This window comes from Haemorhous mexicanus, chromosome 16, assembly GCF_027477595.1.
Source record: "Haemorhous mexicanus isolate bHaeMex1 chromosome 16, bHaeMex1.pri, whole genome shotgun sequence".
Taxonomy (NCBI): domain Eukaryota; kingdom Metazoa; phylum Chordata; class Aves; order Passeriformes; family Fringillidae; genus Haemorhous; species Haemorhous mexicanus.
The window spans coordinates 13,298,593-13,314,343 of record NC_082356.1 but is presented as its reverse complement, the minus strand read 5'-3'; positions in this window follow the sequence as shown (position 1 = coordinate 13,314,343).

Here is a 15,751-nt window from a genome sequence, read left to right as displayed (position 1 = left end):
CCTCTGAGTCTCACCACCTCCTGACCCCCAAAAACCTGAGGAGTTGTGGTTCCCACTGCCGTGGTGGCAATTGCACCTCCCTCCATCCCAAGAGCAGAGCTCCCTTGTCCCAGAAAGTCCTTGGCAATGCAGGGATGAAGGAAACAGGACAGGCTGTGAGGATCAGTGGCAGGGCAGAGTCAGGGATTTGGGGTGGTTGTGAGCAAAGGGCAGGACCCAGCCCTTGGCCTTGGTGAACCTCATCCAATTGTCCTGGGCCCATGGCTCCAGCCTGTCCAGATCCCTCTGCAGAGCTTCCTGCCCTCCAGCACAGCCACACTCCCACCCAGCTTGGCCTCACCTGGGAACTGACTGAGGGTGCCCTCGATGGCCTCATACAGATCAGCAATAAAGAGATTGAACTGACCTGGCCCCAGTCCTGAGCCCTGGGGACACCCCTGGATGTGACTCCATTCCTCAGCTGCTCTGAGTGCCAGGGGCTGGATGGGGGAAATGGTGGGGGTAGGGACAGAGTCTGATTGATTGTCAGCCATGAAGGGTCTTGATTTTTATATCTATTCAGACTGCATGAGGAGGTACTTGGATTCAATGTCGAAGTGGAGATTTCATGAAATAGCAGGAAAAAATCCTAAACAGGACCTAAAAAGTGTGTTCTCACTGTCTTTGTAAATATAATACATTCACTTTGAATACGCTACTGAAATCTCTCTTATTAACCACAACCATTTGGAAACCTAAATCAAAATATTCCCAGAGGCCTGGCTTGTTAAGGTGCTCTGAATGTTAATGAGCCCTGGGACACTGAATTCCTGCACTGAAGAGCTGAAGGCTGAACAAGCCTCTGGAGCAGTGAAATGCAGCAGCAGCCTCCAAGTTGCTGAGGATGTCAGCAGCCCCCACTGAGGCCATCCCTGCCCAGAGCCCGTGGGGGAATGGGCAGCCAAGGAGAGCGTCCCTGGGGCTGGGGCAGCACAACTCAGAGGCACCAGGGGCTCCAGCTGGGAAATGGAGTGTGGAATGGGGCTGGGAAAGCCCTGCCTGGGCTGGGCCAAGCAGGACAGACAAGCCCTGACTGCCATCCCCCAAACAACTCTCTCAAGGAGACATTTAAAAGGAATTACAATTGTTTGTGTACTCTGAGTTGGAGTCACTGGAGAAATACCAGCAAGAGATTCTCAGGAGCTCAGAAAAACCAAAGAGCCTTTGCTGGGAACTTTAGAAAATCAGAGAAACTTTGGCAAAAGTTTATTATGACATTGTAGTGGTTTTGGTTTGCTAATTTAGGATTTTTCTATTCTTGAGGTTTCTTATCAATGTATTTGTCCTAGGGTGACTGTTATCCCCATTCGTGTGTGTAATTTATGCTGGATATTATGTTCTGTGCCTATAAGACTGGCAGAGTGAAAGTTATTTTTGGGCCTCTTATCAGCCACTTGGTGAGACATACAAATAGCACCAATACATAGTGCTGCTTTTTTTGCTTTTTACCCAGCTTTTTGCTTTTGCTCTTGCTTCTGCTTTGCTTTTGCTTGCTCTTTCTCTTTTCCCTCTTCTCATTAGTTAATTTAGCTAAACAGTCCAAATTCCATCCTGGACTGTTTCACCTCTCCTGTTTGGACTGCTCCAGACTGAGATCAGGAAACACCGAGAGAGAGTTCGCATCTTGTGGCTGCAGCAGCTGCCCCAGCGCCAGAGGGACTGATAACAGCGACCACCCCCAGGAGAGACTTTCTGAATTTGTCATCTTTTTCAGAGCAGTGAAAGAGTGGTGTCATCCGGTATTGTTCATTTTGTGTGCTGGGGGGTGCTGTGCTTGTCAAATAAACAGGTTCTTTCCACTTCTCTCCAAAGAATTCTTCCCATACTGGTTGGGAGGGAGAGGCCTTGTGAGTTTGCTTTCTAGAGAAGCCCTTTTTATAAATTCTCTCCCAAATTTGCCCTAAACCAAGACAGTATTGATGTGTGGTGGGTTTTAGTGTTGGTTAATTATCTATGTATTTATTTTGTTTTGAGATGGGATTAGGAAAAAGGTACAGTAGGCTTAAAATTTAAAAGGGTATAAAGAAAAATTTATTAAAAGTAACTAAAACAAAAATGGTAGTAAGAATTAAAATAAACTCTTTAGAACCCTTTTTTTTTTTTACAACTTTTTCGTTACACTGACACTGTAAAGAAACACAGCTTTAAATTTCTACTTAGTTTAATATTTCCAGAACAGTCTTTTTTACTTAGGGAGAGAAGTTTTTCTTGTTAAGGTAATGGAGCTTTTTTTACAAGAGGAAAAAATAGGTTTTTGGTGGTTCTTAATTTTGCCATGGTTAACACTTGTCTGGGGAACTCTATTATTGTGAGGTTGTTTTTATTGCTACAAGCTTTTTTACAGCTTGTTGATGGGCCATGTCGACTTATGGGGTATTGTTTTAAAGATGAGTTCTTGAAAGGTAAAAGTTTTTATAATTTACATTTAAAATTGTTTTTATCTCTGGGGGACACTGGATTACTTTTTTTTTCCCTGTTAAAACTTTTGATGAAATTGCAGGGATTTTAAGATTTGTTTATTTTGCATGGCTGTTTTTGTTTTATATTAATATGAAATTTTTTTATAGTTTTATGTGTTATAATGAAAATAGTTTTTTCTTTACAGTTTATAAGAGGATTTCAAATTTAAGATTAAGATATTTTTCTTCTTTTTTAATTGGGATTTAATTTCTTCTTTACTGACTTTGATGCTTTTATGTTGTTTTTTTAAGTGTTTGTATTTGGTTTTACTTTTACTCGAGGGAGGATTGAAGTATTGAAAGGATTAACAGCTGACCTGCCAGGAACTTGTGGTGGAAGTTGCGGCTGGATTGTGTTGGGATTAGTTTTATGGTTCATTTTCGGGTGGTTTTGTGCTTAATTTTAGTTGTAGGGTTATTTTGTGTGGGTTGTAGGTTGTAGGGGTTTTTGGTTTTAATTGTGTTGGGGGAGGGGACTTGATGGTAAGATTTTAATAGCTGTGGCTAACTTTGTTCTGGTTGGGGTATTGTAGCCTCTTTTGTTTTCATGTTTGGGAGTTGTTGGGATTTGGTTTGGTTAGAGTGAGGCCGATGGGGGGGTGGGCAGCCTGGGGAGGGGGGAAGGGGCTCAGCCCACGGCAGGACTGCTTGGTTTGGTTTGGTTTGGTTTGGTTTGGTTTGGTTTGGTTTGGTTTGGTTTGGTTTGGTTTGGTTTGGTTTGGTTGAGATGGGGGCCGGGGCCAGGGCCTGCTACTTCTTTGTTGACTGGAAATAAAAGAAGAGGTTCCTGGGTTTTTTGTCTTTAACATTTGTGTTTAACAGAGGCGTGTTCAGTATCTTAGAGGTTTAACAGATTGTCAGTTACACAAAAAGCTTTGTATTACTTTTTATAATTCTTCTCATGTCAAACGACGACAGATATTCAATCAACAAAAACACTTTTCAAAGAATTGAATTGGCCCATTCAGCTTCACAAACTCTAAGCCTGTTCAATGTAATGTTAATCAAAATTTGCAGGAGCACAGAAACAGAACAAGAAGAAACAGAAGGAAAGACAAAAAAGATACGGGACACACACACAGCTACCAACTCCTGGATTCCAGCAGTGTTCAGACAGAAATTCCAAGAGGAGCTAGGGTCAAGATGTGTGCTTGCCTTGTGGTCAGCCTTCAATACCCCTTGGGCTTCCTGGGCCCTTCCCCCAGGTGGGACTTGGGGTCATTTGGTCCCTCAGGAGCTGGGCTGGGGGCTCCAGAGGTGGCTGTGGAGCATTGCCTGTGCTGTGCCAGGGACTGGCAGACACTGCTGGGCTGGGATGGAGGCTCTGGGCGGATTGGGGTTCCAGGGAAGGGCAGTGCTGGGGTTCCAGGGCAGGGCAGGGCTGGACCTGCCCTTTCCTCTCCCACACATAAAATCTTTTGAGCCAACAACCTCCTCCAGTCTGTCACAACAGGCAATGTTGGAGGTGAAATCCCATTTCTGGCCATGAGCACCTGGCTGAGAAGGACAGTTCTTTTCCATAGGAAGGAAAGCACAGAGCCCCAGTGTTTGGAAGGCAGGTTAGAGCCTCAGTGGTCCAAGGCCAGCCAGACTTGTCAGTAATGGCAGATTTTGTCTGGGAGCAGTCTTTGGATTTAGGGAATTTTAGAGGTGGAACCCCAATCTCAGCCATGGGCACCTGGAGAACGAGGACTGTTCTTTCACATAGGAAGGAAATACCAGAGCCTTCCCCAATATTTTGGGGACAGATGGGAAGTGACCCTTGTGAAACCACAGTAAGACAGACTTCTCCTGGCAATATTCCAATAGGAACCATTGCTGGGTATAAGGAAATTTGGAGGTGAAATCCTAATTTTGGCCATGGGTGCCTGGAGGAAGACAGTTTTTTTCCATGACAAGGAAAGCATGGAGACCCAGTGTTTCAGTAGCAGATGAAAAGAGACTGTCAATGTGCCAAGGTCAGCTGGACCAGTCAGGCAGTCAATGAGAGGTGAAGCCAGACATGTTCTGTGTTCCCTTGGTTTTATGGGGCCCCACAGTGTCACAATGGACTTTTGATTACAAGAAGAACTGCAGTGTCACAGTGGCCCCTAGGTTTGATGGGGTCCCATAATGTCACAGTGGCCCCTAGGTTTCATAAATCCCCGCAGTGTTACAGTGGTCCCATCGATTCCATGAGGCCTTGCAGTGTCACAATGGTCTCTGAGGTTCCCCAGGCCCCACAATGACACTCCACTGTTCCATGAGCCCTGCAATGTCCCAATGGACCCTTGGACCCTGGGGGTTTGTAGTGTCACAGTGGTCTCCTTTGGCTCCATAGTGTCACAATGGACCATTGGTGACAGGAGGCACCTCTGTCTCATCCTGGAGTTTTGGTTCCATGCAGCCCTGCAGTGTCACAAAGAACCCATGGTTCAATGGGGTTCCACAATGCCACCAGGGTCCCCTTGGTTCCAGGCAGCCCTGCAGTGTCACAATGGTCTCCTTTGGCTCCACAGTATCACAATGGACCAATGATGACACAAGGCCCTGCAGTGTCACAAAGGCCTCTTGGTTTCACGAGGCCCCACAGCACCACAATGGTCCTCTTGGTTCTGTGGGGACTTCCATGGTCACAATGGTCTCACTGGTGCTATGAGGCCTCACAGTGTCACAATGCTTTGCATTTTCCATGGTACCTCATAGTGTCACAATGGTCTCCTTGGTGCCATGTTGCCCCACAGTGTCACAATGGCCCCTTGGTTCCATGAGGCTGTGAAGTGTCACAATGGTCTCTCCCATTAGGTTCCATGAGGCCTTGTGATGTCACAATGGACCTTTGGCACCATAGTGAGGCAATAGGGTCTCGCAGTGTCACAAAGGTCCCTTGATTCCAGGACACCCCAAAGTGTCCCAATGGTCTCCACGGTTCCATGAGGCCCCACAGTGTCACAATGAACCCTTGTTTGATGGCGTCCTTCAGTATCACAATGATCCCTACACTCCATGGAGCCACACAGTGTTAGTTCCATGAGGCCCTGCAGTGTCAAAGTGCTTTCCATAATTCCATGAGGCCCCACAGTGTCACAATGGCCCCTTGGTCTCACAGGGCCCCACAGTGTCACAATGGTCCCTTGGTCTCACAGGGCCCCACAGTGTCACAATGCTCCCTTGGTTCCATGGCCCTGTGCTGCTGCATTCCCCCCTCCCCTTCTCAGCCCGCCCTGCCAGCTGAGAAATGCTCCTTGGGCCTCGGCCTTGGCCAGCAGCCCCTGGGCTCAGCTCCTCTGCAGCTCATCACAAACACTGTCTGCTCCAGGCACTGCTGCTGCCCAACCAGCTCCTGCTTTCTCTAGGAGCAGCCCTGGGAACTGGTTTTGTTCCCTCAGTGGCACAACATCCCTGTTCTCACACTGCCAAAGAAAGCTGCTGATGCCAAGTGCAGAAGGATGAAATATTTCTGTGACTGTGTATGGCACTCTGTATTGTCATACACACTTTGACCTCACAGCCTGCTCTTTGACATCATACAGCCATGCCATGATTTCACAGCCTGCTCTGTGATGTCACACAATCCCCTCTGTGATGGTGATCAATGACCTCTCACAACAAACTCTGTGATGTCATAGCCCAATCTGTGACCTCACACAGCCCACTCTGGGCTGTCACACAGCCCCTTGCTGACATCACAGCTGCTCTGTGGCTCCATGACACAGCCACAGAGGTGCTGCTGTGACACAGCCCCCTCTGGGACATCCCACAGCCCCTGCCAGTGCTGAGCCCCTGTGAGCTCTGTCTGTGCCCTGCTGGTGTCCCTGAGGTGCCCTGGCAGTGCCCCAGCCCTGCTGGGCTGTGCACAGGAGCTGCTCCTGCCCAGAGCTGTCTCTCTGCAGCGCTGCCCTTGCCAGGAGCTGCCTCTGGGCCAGGAGCCCAGCCCAGCTCAGCAGCACAGACACAGCACAAGGACTTAAATGACCCTCTGGGGCTTTGGTGCTCTTTGCCTCACACTCAGTCCGTCTGAGTGTGCTCAAAGGACTTCTCAAGAATTTAAAGTGAGGTTGAAACACTGTTCTCATACATAAAATAGACCCTTCTGAGGGACACGACTGAGAAAGTGTCCCCAGGTTCCAACTAGTGCACAGCACTGGAGGCAGCGATGACAGGTGGGGACAAGCAAGGCAAAGGTGCCTCTGGTGCTGAGCACACCTGGATGTGTTTCAGGAATGCAAAGGGCCAAGGCCTGAGCCCCAGCCCCTGGAGAAGCAGATCCTGTCCCTTCCTTATTGCCCAGAGCTCTTCCCAGGATGGGCACTGGCATGTGGGGATGTGCAATGCCAAGGGCAAGACCTGCCAGGCTGCTGAGCAGGCACAAGGAGGCAATGAGGCCCCAGGCCTGCAAGGGTCACTTGTCCCCTCGTGGCCTCAGGCCCAGGGCCAGCAGCCATGGCCAAAGTGCTGCCCAAGTTGGCTCTGTCAGGGCCTGGCAGCTGCTGCCCATCCCTGTGCCCTGTGCAGCCCAGGCTGTCCTACAGTGTCCCTGCCCTGCACCTCTGTCCCTGCAGGCTGTGCTCATCCCCCGGCTGCCCCACCTGGCTGGCCCCTTCCTTTGCTGACAGCTCTGCCTCCTGCCTGCCTCTGCCTGCCCACACAAAGCCTTGGGCTGCACCAGGCTCCTTCTAGGGGACGTGTTGCACCACAGCCCTGCCCTGGCAGGGAAATTCCTTTCTCTTTGCTCCCAGTCTGGGCTTCCCCAGCTGCCCTTGGTATTATTTTTTTCTTTCTCTGGCTGTTCTCTACCATGTCAAAAGGATCCACCATCTCTGAAACCACCCTTCAATCCCTCCCAGGGCTCTCCTCTGCTGTCCTCAGTTTCCACCCCACTGAGCCCAGAGCTCCTGTGTCCCTTTGGAGTGGTCAAGTGCCTGAGGCCAAGAGCACCTGGACAAGAGGGACAGCTCTTTTCTACAGGAAGGAATCCACAGAACCCCAGGGGTTTGAAGGCAGATGAGAAGCAGTCACCAGAGGCCAAGGCAAGCCAGACCTGTCTGTCCTTGCAGCTTTTGTCTGAAGATATCCCTTGGATATATGGGGAGTTTTGGGGGTGGAATTTCATTTCAGCCATGGGTTCCTGGAGTGGAATGACAGTTCTCCATAGGAAGGAAAGGGTGGAGCCCCAGTGTTTCAATGGCAGATTAGAGGCAGCCCCAAGGAGGCCAAGGCAGCCAGACCTGTTGTCAGGGAGGAATCCTTGGTTAGACAGAATTTGGGAGGCCAAACCCCCCACTTTTGTCTTTGGGCATCTGGACAAGGACAGTTCTTTTCCATAGGAAGGAAAGTACAGAGCCCCAGAGTTTCAAAGGCAGATGAGAGAGCTGGCCCTCAGGAAGCCAAGGGTACCTGGACAGTTTTGGAAGTGTTTGTCTGGGAGCTATCCTTGGTTATAAGGAATTATGGAGGCTGATTCTCCATTTCAGCCATGGATGCCTGGACTTTAAAGACAGTTTTTTCCATGAGAAGAAAAGCACGGGCCCCCAGTGTTTTGAAGGCAGATGAGAGGTGGTCCCCAGGTGGCCAAGGCCAGCACAGAGTGGGCTGTGTGAGGTCACAGATTGGGCTATGACATCACAGTTTGTTGTGTGAGGTCATGGAGCAGCTACAGCATCATAGAGGGGACTGTGTGACATACCAGAGCAGGCTGTGACATCATGGCATGGCTGTATGACATCACAGAGAAGGCTGTGAGATCACAATGTGTGCCGTGACATTACAGAGTGGCAGTATGACATCATAGAGAGGGTTTTGTGAAATCACTGAGGGGGTTGTGACATCACAGAGCTAGCTGTGGTGTCATAGAGTAAGGTATATGCCCAAGAGCAGACACTGTCATCATAGAGGGCAGCTCTGTGACATCAGAAGTGTGTTGTGATATCACCAAGTGGCTGTGTATCATCATAGAGCAGGTTGTGACATCACAGAACCAACAGTGACATCACACGGTGACTTTGTGACATCACAGAGGCTTCTGTGACATCACAGAGAAGCTGTACCACATCATTGAGTGACATCTCAGAGTTGATTCTATGACATCACAGGGGCTCTGGGACATAACAGGGAGAATGTGTGACATCACAGGGGCTGTGTGACATCACTGGTGCTGTGTGAGGTCACTCTACCCAGGCCCCCCTCACAGTTCCCCCAGAGCAGTCCAACCCTGCTTGTGCACAGCGGGGTCCCATGTCCCCCCGGGTCCCCCCACCCCTGGCGCCTCCCCCATAGGATGTTCCACGAGATCAACCCCAAAACCTGACATGGGGAAGAGGGGCTGGGGCCCTGGGGGGTGGGACAGGGGGACAGGGACCCCCCAGCAGCGTCCCCGTGTCCCCCAGGGCCAGCAAAAATCCCCAGCAAGGGATCAGCAAAAACCAGATGTAACATTAAGCGACAGCACCAGAGAGTTCCTTGGCAAGAGTCACTCTGCTCTTGATGGGACACTTCAGGCACAGCAGGGAAACAAAGCAACAACAAAACCTCACAAAATCCAGGCAATCTAACCAGACATAAACCAAGAACTGCCCCTCTGTGTGTGTGTGAGAAAAGGACAGTGAGGGCAAGGATTAAAGGATACGGTCCAAAAGCTTAACAGCCCTCAAACTTAACAGGACTTATTCCTTAACCCTAACTGATACCTTCCACTTCACAATTAACCAAAAGAACAGCACTTAACAGAATTTATCCTAACTTAAAACATATGACTTAGCAATTTAAGAGAGGAATAATGGTTATTAATATTCAAGTTAGCTTTTTACTTATATTAAGCTTAACAACTTAGCAAAAGAACAATTCTCAGAAGCATTTAAGTTAGCTCATACCTCATGACTGAACATTTCTTACAGGCTTGACTGACTCAGCTATGCAAGGCACTCAAACCCCTCAGAGAGCAGCATTTCTGCCACATTTCCCCAGCACAGGCACTCCTGTGTGCACACAGACACAAAGAGTCAGTGCAAGGCACCTGGGAGAAATTCCCCTGAGGGCAGGAAATGCTCCCTGTGGATCCTTTGGCATCTCCCCAGCAGGCCAAGGGTTGAGCCTGGAGGAGTGGGGGGATCAGCCCAGGCTCTGTCATTGTTCAGGATCCCCGAGTGCAGCAAACGGGAGAGTTCCCGGCTGGGAGAGGCCCCACTCAGAGGGAGTTGCTGGCCCAGGAGAGCTCCAAGGGCTCCTTTTGGAGCGCTGTTTGCAGGGCCCCACCAGAGGGGCTTCAGTCCCAGCAATGGCTCATCCTGGCCACACTTGGCATCAGCAGCTTTCTTTGGCACTGTGAGAACAGGGATGTTGTGCCACGGAGGGAACAAAACCAGTTCCCAGGGCTGCTCCTACAGAAAGCAGGAGCTGGTTGGGCAGCAGCAGTGCCTGGAGCAGACAGTGTTTGTGATGAGCTGCAGAGGAGCTGAGCCCAGGGGCTGCTGGCCAAGGCCGAGGCCCAAGGAGCATTTCTCAGCTGGCAGGGCGGGCTGAGAAGGGGAGGGGGGAATGCAGCAGCACAGGGCCATGGAACCAAGGGACCATTGTGACACTGTGGGGCCCTGTGAGACCAAGGGACCATTGTGACACTGTGGGGCCTCATGGAACTGTGGCTCCATTATGACATTTTGGGGTGTCATGGGACCAAGAGGCCATTGTGACATTCCAAGGCCTCACGGAACCATGGAGACACCATTAAGAGACTTCACAGCTTCATGGAACCAAGGGACCTTTGTGACACTGAGGGGACTCTTGGAATCATGGGGACTATTGTGACACTGTGAGACTCCATGGAAAAAGCAAAGCCTTGTGACACTGTGAGGCCTCATGGCACCAGTGACACCATTGTGACCGTGGAAGTCCCCACAGAACCAAGAGGACCATTGTGATGCTGTGGGGCCTCGTGAAACCAAGAGGCCTTTGTGACACTGCAGGGCTGCAAGGAACCAAAGCTCCATTGTGACATTGCAGGGCCTGATGTCATCATTGCTCCATTGTGACACTGTGGAGCCAAAGGAGATCATTGTGACACCGCAAACCCCCAGGGTCCAAAGGACCATTGTGACATTCCAGGCCTCATGGAATAGAGGAGTCACTTTACATTTGGGGCCTGTGGAACCATGGACACCATTATGACACAGCAGGGGCCCATGGAACCAAGGTGCCATTGTGACACTTCAGAGCCCCATGGAACCAAGGGATCATGGAACAGGTCTGGCTGGTTTGGCCTCCCAGGGGCTGCCTGACAGCTGGCCTTGGCATGTGGAGGATCTCTTCTCATCTGCTATTCAAACGATGGAGCTCTTGGCTTTCCTTCCTAAGGAAAAGATCTCTCCTCCTCCTCCTCCTCCTCCAGGTATCCATGGACAGAATTGGGATTTCATTGCCAAATTTCCTTATGTCCAGGGATTGTTCCCATAGGAAAATTGCCTGGACAAGTTTCACAAGGGTCAGCTCTCATCTGTCCCTAAAACCCTGGGGAAGGCTCCATGCTTTCCTTTCTATATAAAAGAACTGTCCTTCTCCAGTTACCCATGGCTGAGATTGAGGTTCCACCTTCAGATTTCCCTAAATCCAAAGACAGCACCCAGACAAAATCTGCCATTACTGACAAGTCTGGCTGGCCTTGAGCTAGTGAGGCTCTCACCTGCCTTCCAAACACTGCGGCTCTGTGCTTTTCTTCATATGGAAAAGAATTGTCCTTCTCGTCTAGGTGCCCATGGCTGGAATTGGGATTTCACCACCAACATTGCCTACTGTGACAGACTGGAGGAGATTCTTGGCTTGAAACATTTCAAGTGTGCCAGGGACGAAGGGGAAGGTCCAGCCTTTCCTTGCCCTTTAAGCCCAGCACTGCCCTGCCCTGGAACCCCAATTCCCCCTCCAGAGCCCCCATCCCAGCCCAGCAGTGTCTGCCAGTCCCTGGCACAGCACAGGCAATGCTCCACAGCCACCTCTGGAGCCCCCAGCCCAGCTCCTGCGGGACCAAATGAGCCCAAGTCCCACCTGGGGGAAGGGCCCAGGAAGACCAAGGGGTGTTTAAGGCTGACCACAAGGCAAGCACACATCTTGACCCGGCATCCTCTTGGAATTTCTGTCTGAACACTTCTGGAATTCAGGAGTTGGTAGCTGTGTGTGTGTGCCTCTCTATATCTTTTTTGTCTTTCTTTCTGTGTCTTCTTCTTATTCCCTCTTCTTGTAAATTTTGATTAACATTACATTGAACAGGCTTAGAGTTTGTGAAGTTGAATGAGTCAAGTCAATGATTTGAGAAGTGCTTTTTGTTGATTGAATGTTTTATTAAACCTTTTGACAAAGTTTTTCTGATTTTCCTAAGTTGTGAGTAAAGTTTCTTTTATTGTTTTGACTTCTTGAGAATCTCCTGTCAGTATTTCTCCAATGCATCCAACTCAGAGTACACAAACAATTGTAATTCCTTTTAAATGTCTCCTTGAGAGAGTTGTTTGGGGGATGGCAGTCAGGGCTTGTCTGTCCTGCTTGGCACAGCCCAGGCAGGGCTTTCCCAGCCCCATTCCACACTCCATTTCCCAGCTGGAGCCCCTGGTGCCTCTGAGTTGTGCTGCCCCAGCCCCAGGGACGCTCTCCTTGGCTGCCCATTCCCCCACGGGCTCTGGGCAGGGATGGCCTCAGTGGGGGCTGCTGACATCCTCAGCAACTTGGAGGCTGCTGCTGAATTTCACTGCTGCAGAGGCTTGTTCAGCCTTCAGCTCTTCAGTGCAGGAATTCAGTGTCCCAGGGCTCATTAACATTCAGAACACCTTTACAAGCAAAGCCTCTGGGGATTTTAATTTGATTTCAATTTTCAAATCCTCTGTGGTTAGACAGATTTCAGAAGTGTATTCAAACAGAATATGTTCTATTTAAAAAGACAGTAAGAAAACATTTTTAATGTACTGCTTATGTTTTTCTTTCCCTGTTAATAAATTGCTATGCGCAATTGCCAACTGCCATTAAATCCAAGTACCTCCTCATGCAGTTTGAACAGTTATGAAAATCAAGACCCTTTATGGCTGTCAATCAATCAGACTCTGTCCCTACCCCCACCCCACCATTTCCCCCATCCAAGCCCTTGCACTCAGAGCAGCCTTGTGCAAATCTGAGCTACCTCCATGCCCTGAGTGAGGAAAAAGATGGAAAGTGGATGAAGAGCTCTCCTGTGCAGAGCCAAGGTCCAAGGGCCCCTGCAGGGGGAACCACAGCTCATCAGGTTTGTGTTCTTTGGGCTCAGGGACTGGTGACACTCAGAGGCACAGAAAGATTTCTGGCAAACAAACACAAGTTGAACATTTGAACAGTTTAATAACCATACAGCTCTTCCTTCAGCTCTCTGGGATGTCCCTGGAGCATCTGACATGTCCCCCATCCCTAAGGGAATTTTATACAGGAACAGTTTTAGACAAAGACATGAGGTAATTCTGTTATAGATATAAACGCAATTAAGATGATGTTTATTTTATATTTATTTGAACTTCAGAAATATTGGGTAACTCCCTGTAGCTCAAAGTATGAAACCAGTCAGTTGAGAGGCACTTGAATGACCAAAGAGCTCCTGGATAAGGAAATCAGAGATCAGTAGAGGTACACCAGTCTGGCTGATCTAAATGAAAAGATCTACTTTACCATCGCCATTTAAACAGGATAGCTTCAAACACCTGAAGGAAAAGGGAGAGGAAGTAATACACTGAACATAGGTGACACCAGTAGAAAGAATGACCAGTATTTCTCCTGCCATCAGTACACCTCCAAGAAAATTCTTGTTCCATGTGGGAAAGTTTTGCCATTTCTTAAAAGTACTCAAATGACCCAGATAATAAAGATTTCCTGGTATATTATGAAATTAACATGTATTAAAACCTGTGTCCCTTTCCAGGCAGACATCAGCTGTGTGCCCATGAACAGGCAGTGCCACTTGTGCCCTGAGGTGCCCAGCTGGGATTGGATCTCTCCCAGAGCACCTGAGGGAGAGCAGAGCACCTTGCAAGCTGCGGGTCCCTGAGAGCCCCACAGGGCTCCTGTCCCATCAACATCTGCTCTGCTCCTGTCTCAAACAGGGCCCAGCATGGTGCTGGGATCATCAGAGAGCTGAGGTGTGTGCTGGAATTCAATGCCCTCCCCATCCCGCAGCAGCCCTGCATTTCCCTCCTGCAGCCTTGGTCTCCAGCACAGCCATGGAGGCTCTTTGGGCTCTGGACTGTTCCTGCAGCCCCCAAGGGCAGCTGAGCTCTGCCTTTGGCACAGTCAGCCCTGGCCAGCACAGGCCATGCTCAGCAATTGCCTGTGTGTGCCTGGCCTTGCTGTCAGCCCTGGCAGCAGCTCCGTGGCCCCTTTGTGGCCCTGTGCTGTCCCAGCCATGGTGGCCCAGCCCCTGTGCAGGCCCAGCCCAGGCCAGGAGCATTGCGGCTGGGAAGGGCCCCTGTGCCGTGGTGCCCACAGCAGCCTTGGGGCTCTGTGCCCCATGGCCTCCCTGCTGGGCAGCCCCTGCCAGCTCCTGCAGAGCCTGTGGCACCTGTGGGCCTGCACAGACAGCCCTGCCCCGGGCTCTGCTGGACTCTGGGCCAACACAGAGGCAGCCAGGGCTGGCCATGGCTGGGAACAGGCCCTGAGCCCCGCAGGAGGATGGAGCTGGGCCACAGCCAAACTCAGCCCAGGGCAAAGCTGGGCTCAGCAGCCAGGGCTGCCAAGGGCTGGGGACAGAGGTTGGCTCTGACAAATGTCCTGGGCCCCCTCCTGCTCTGTCCATGCCCCCAAGGGCACAGAGCAGCCTCCTCTCTGGCCCACTTGCCTGTTTTCAATGCCTGGCAAAGGCGCTGGCCCTGCCCCACAAGGCCTGGCCTGAGTCCTGCCCCTGCACGCTCAGCCAGGCTGAGATGGACACTGATGGTGTCTGTACCAGGCTCTCTGAGTCCAGCCCAGCTCCCTGCAAGCTCTCCCAGCTGCCCTGAGCTCTGGGCAGCACCAAGGGCCTCTCCCCAGCCCAGCCCAGCCGGCTCTGGCCCCACAGCTCTGCTCAGGCCAGGCTGCTCTGGGCACTGCCCCACGGCCTCAGCCCCTGGCCAGGGCACAGCAGCAGCTGCAGCTCCCCCAGGACTCAGCCCCAGCCATGGGGGAAGGGGCTTGGCCAAGGCACAAGGAGGCTCCCTGGGTGCCCTGCTCCCCTCTGGCTGAGGTGCTGAGAGCTCTGCAGCCCCTGCTGCCATCCCATCTGCCCAGGGCAGCACAAGAGCCCCTGCCTTGGGGCCCTCCAGAGCTGCTCCTGCTCCAGGCCCAGGGCCCATCCCAGAGCTAGGGCAGCCCCAAAGCTGTGCCCATTTCTGTTCTTTGCTGCTCTGATGGGTCTGAATCCTCAGCCACTCAGATGTTGCTGATGAATTTTATGAATCTAGAGGCCTCTTCTTTGAGCCCTGCAGATCAGGAATTTAGTGAGAAAAGCTAAAAAACATTCATTCAAAAAACTGCTGTTGCCACATTTCTCTTCACAGAGAAAAGCAAGGCACAGTTCTTCCCAAAGATTTCTGAGATTCTCATTCTCTGAACCTTGGAGGAAAAGGAAATCTAATTCTTTTCACTTTCTGGGCCTGTGTTTCGCCAAATGCAATATAGAGATTCTTTATCCAAAGTGAAAATGTTTTATTTCCTTGGCCTTTTAGGGACAGCTCTGTGTGTGTGTGTTGAGATTGTCAGCTGACAGTCACAAAATTCAGGTGAGAGTAAGCAAGTGTGTACAGAGTGAGTGCTTAGCAGATTCAGTTTAAATGAAATGTATTTAGTAGAATATAAGAAATAATTAATTAGCCTTCTGATATCCACAGAGTCAAATGCATCATTGTCTCTCCCCTTCCTCAGAGTTGACTTTGATTTACAATACACCCGTACAGGAAAAGCCCCAAAAATAATTAAAGTTTTCAATTCTTCTGTGGTTAATTGACCAGATTTCAGAGGTGTATTCACAGTGAATATGCTATTTTGAATAAAAAAACAGAGAGAACTGCTATGTCCTGTTTTCTTTTCCTGTTTATAGATTGATATCAGCAATGTCCAATTGATTTTAACCACCATGACCTTCTAATGCAGCCTGAACAGATATGAAAATCAAGACACTTCATGGCTGACAATCAGTAACACTTTGTTCCTATCCCCTCCTGACCATGTCCTTCCTCCAACCCCTGGCACTCCTATGGCTCAGGAATGGTGTGGCCAGCAGGAGCAGGGCAGTGATTCTTCCCCTGTGC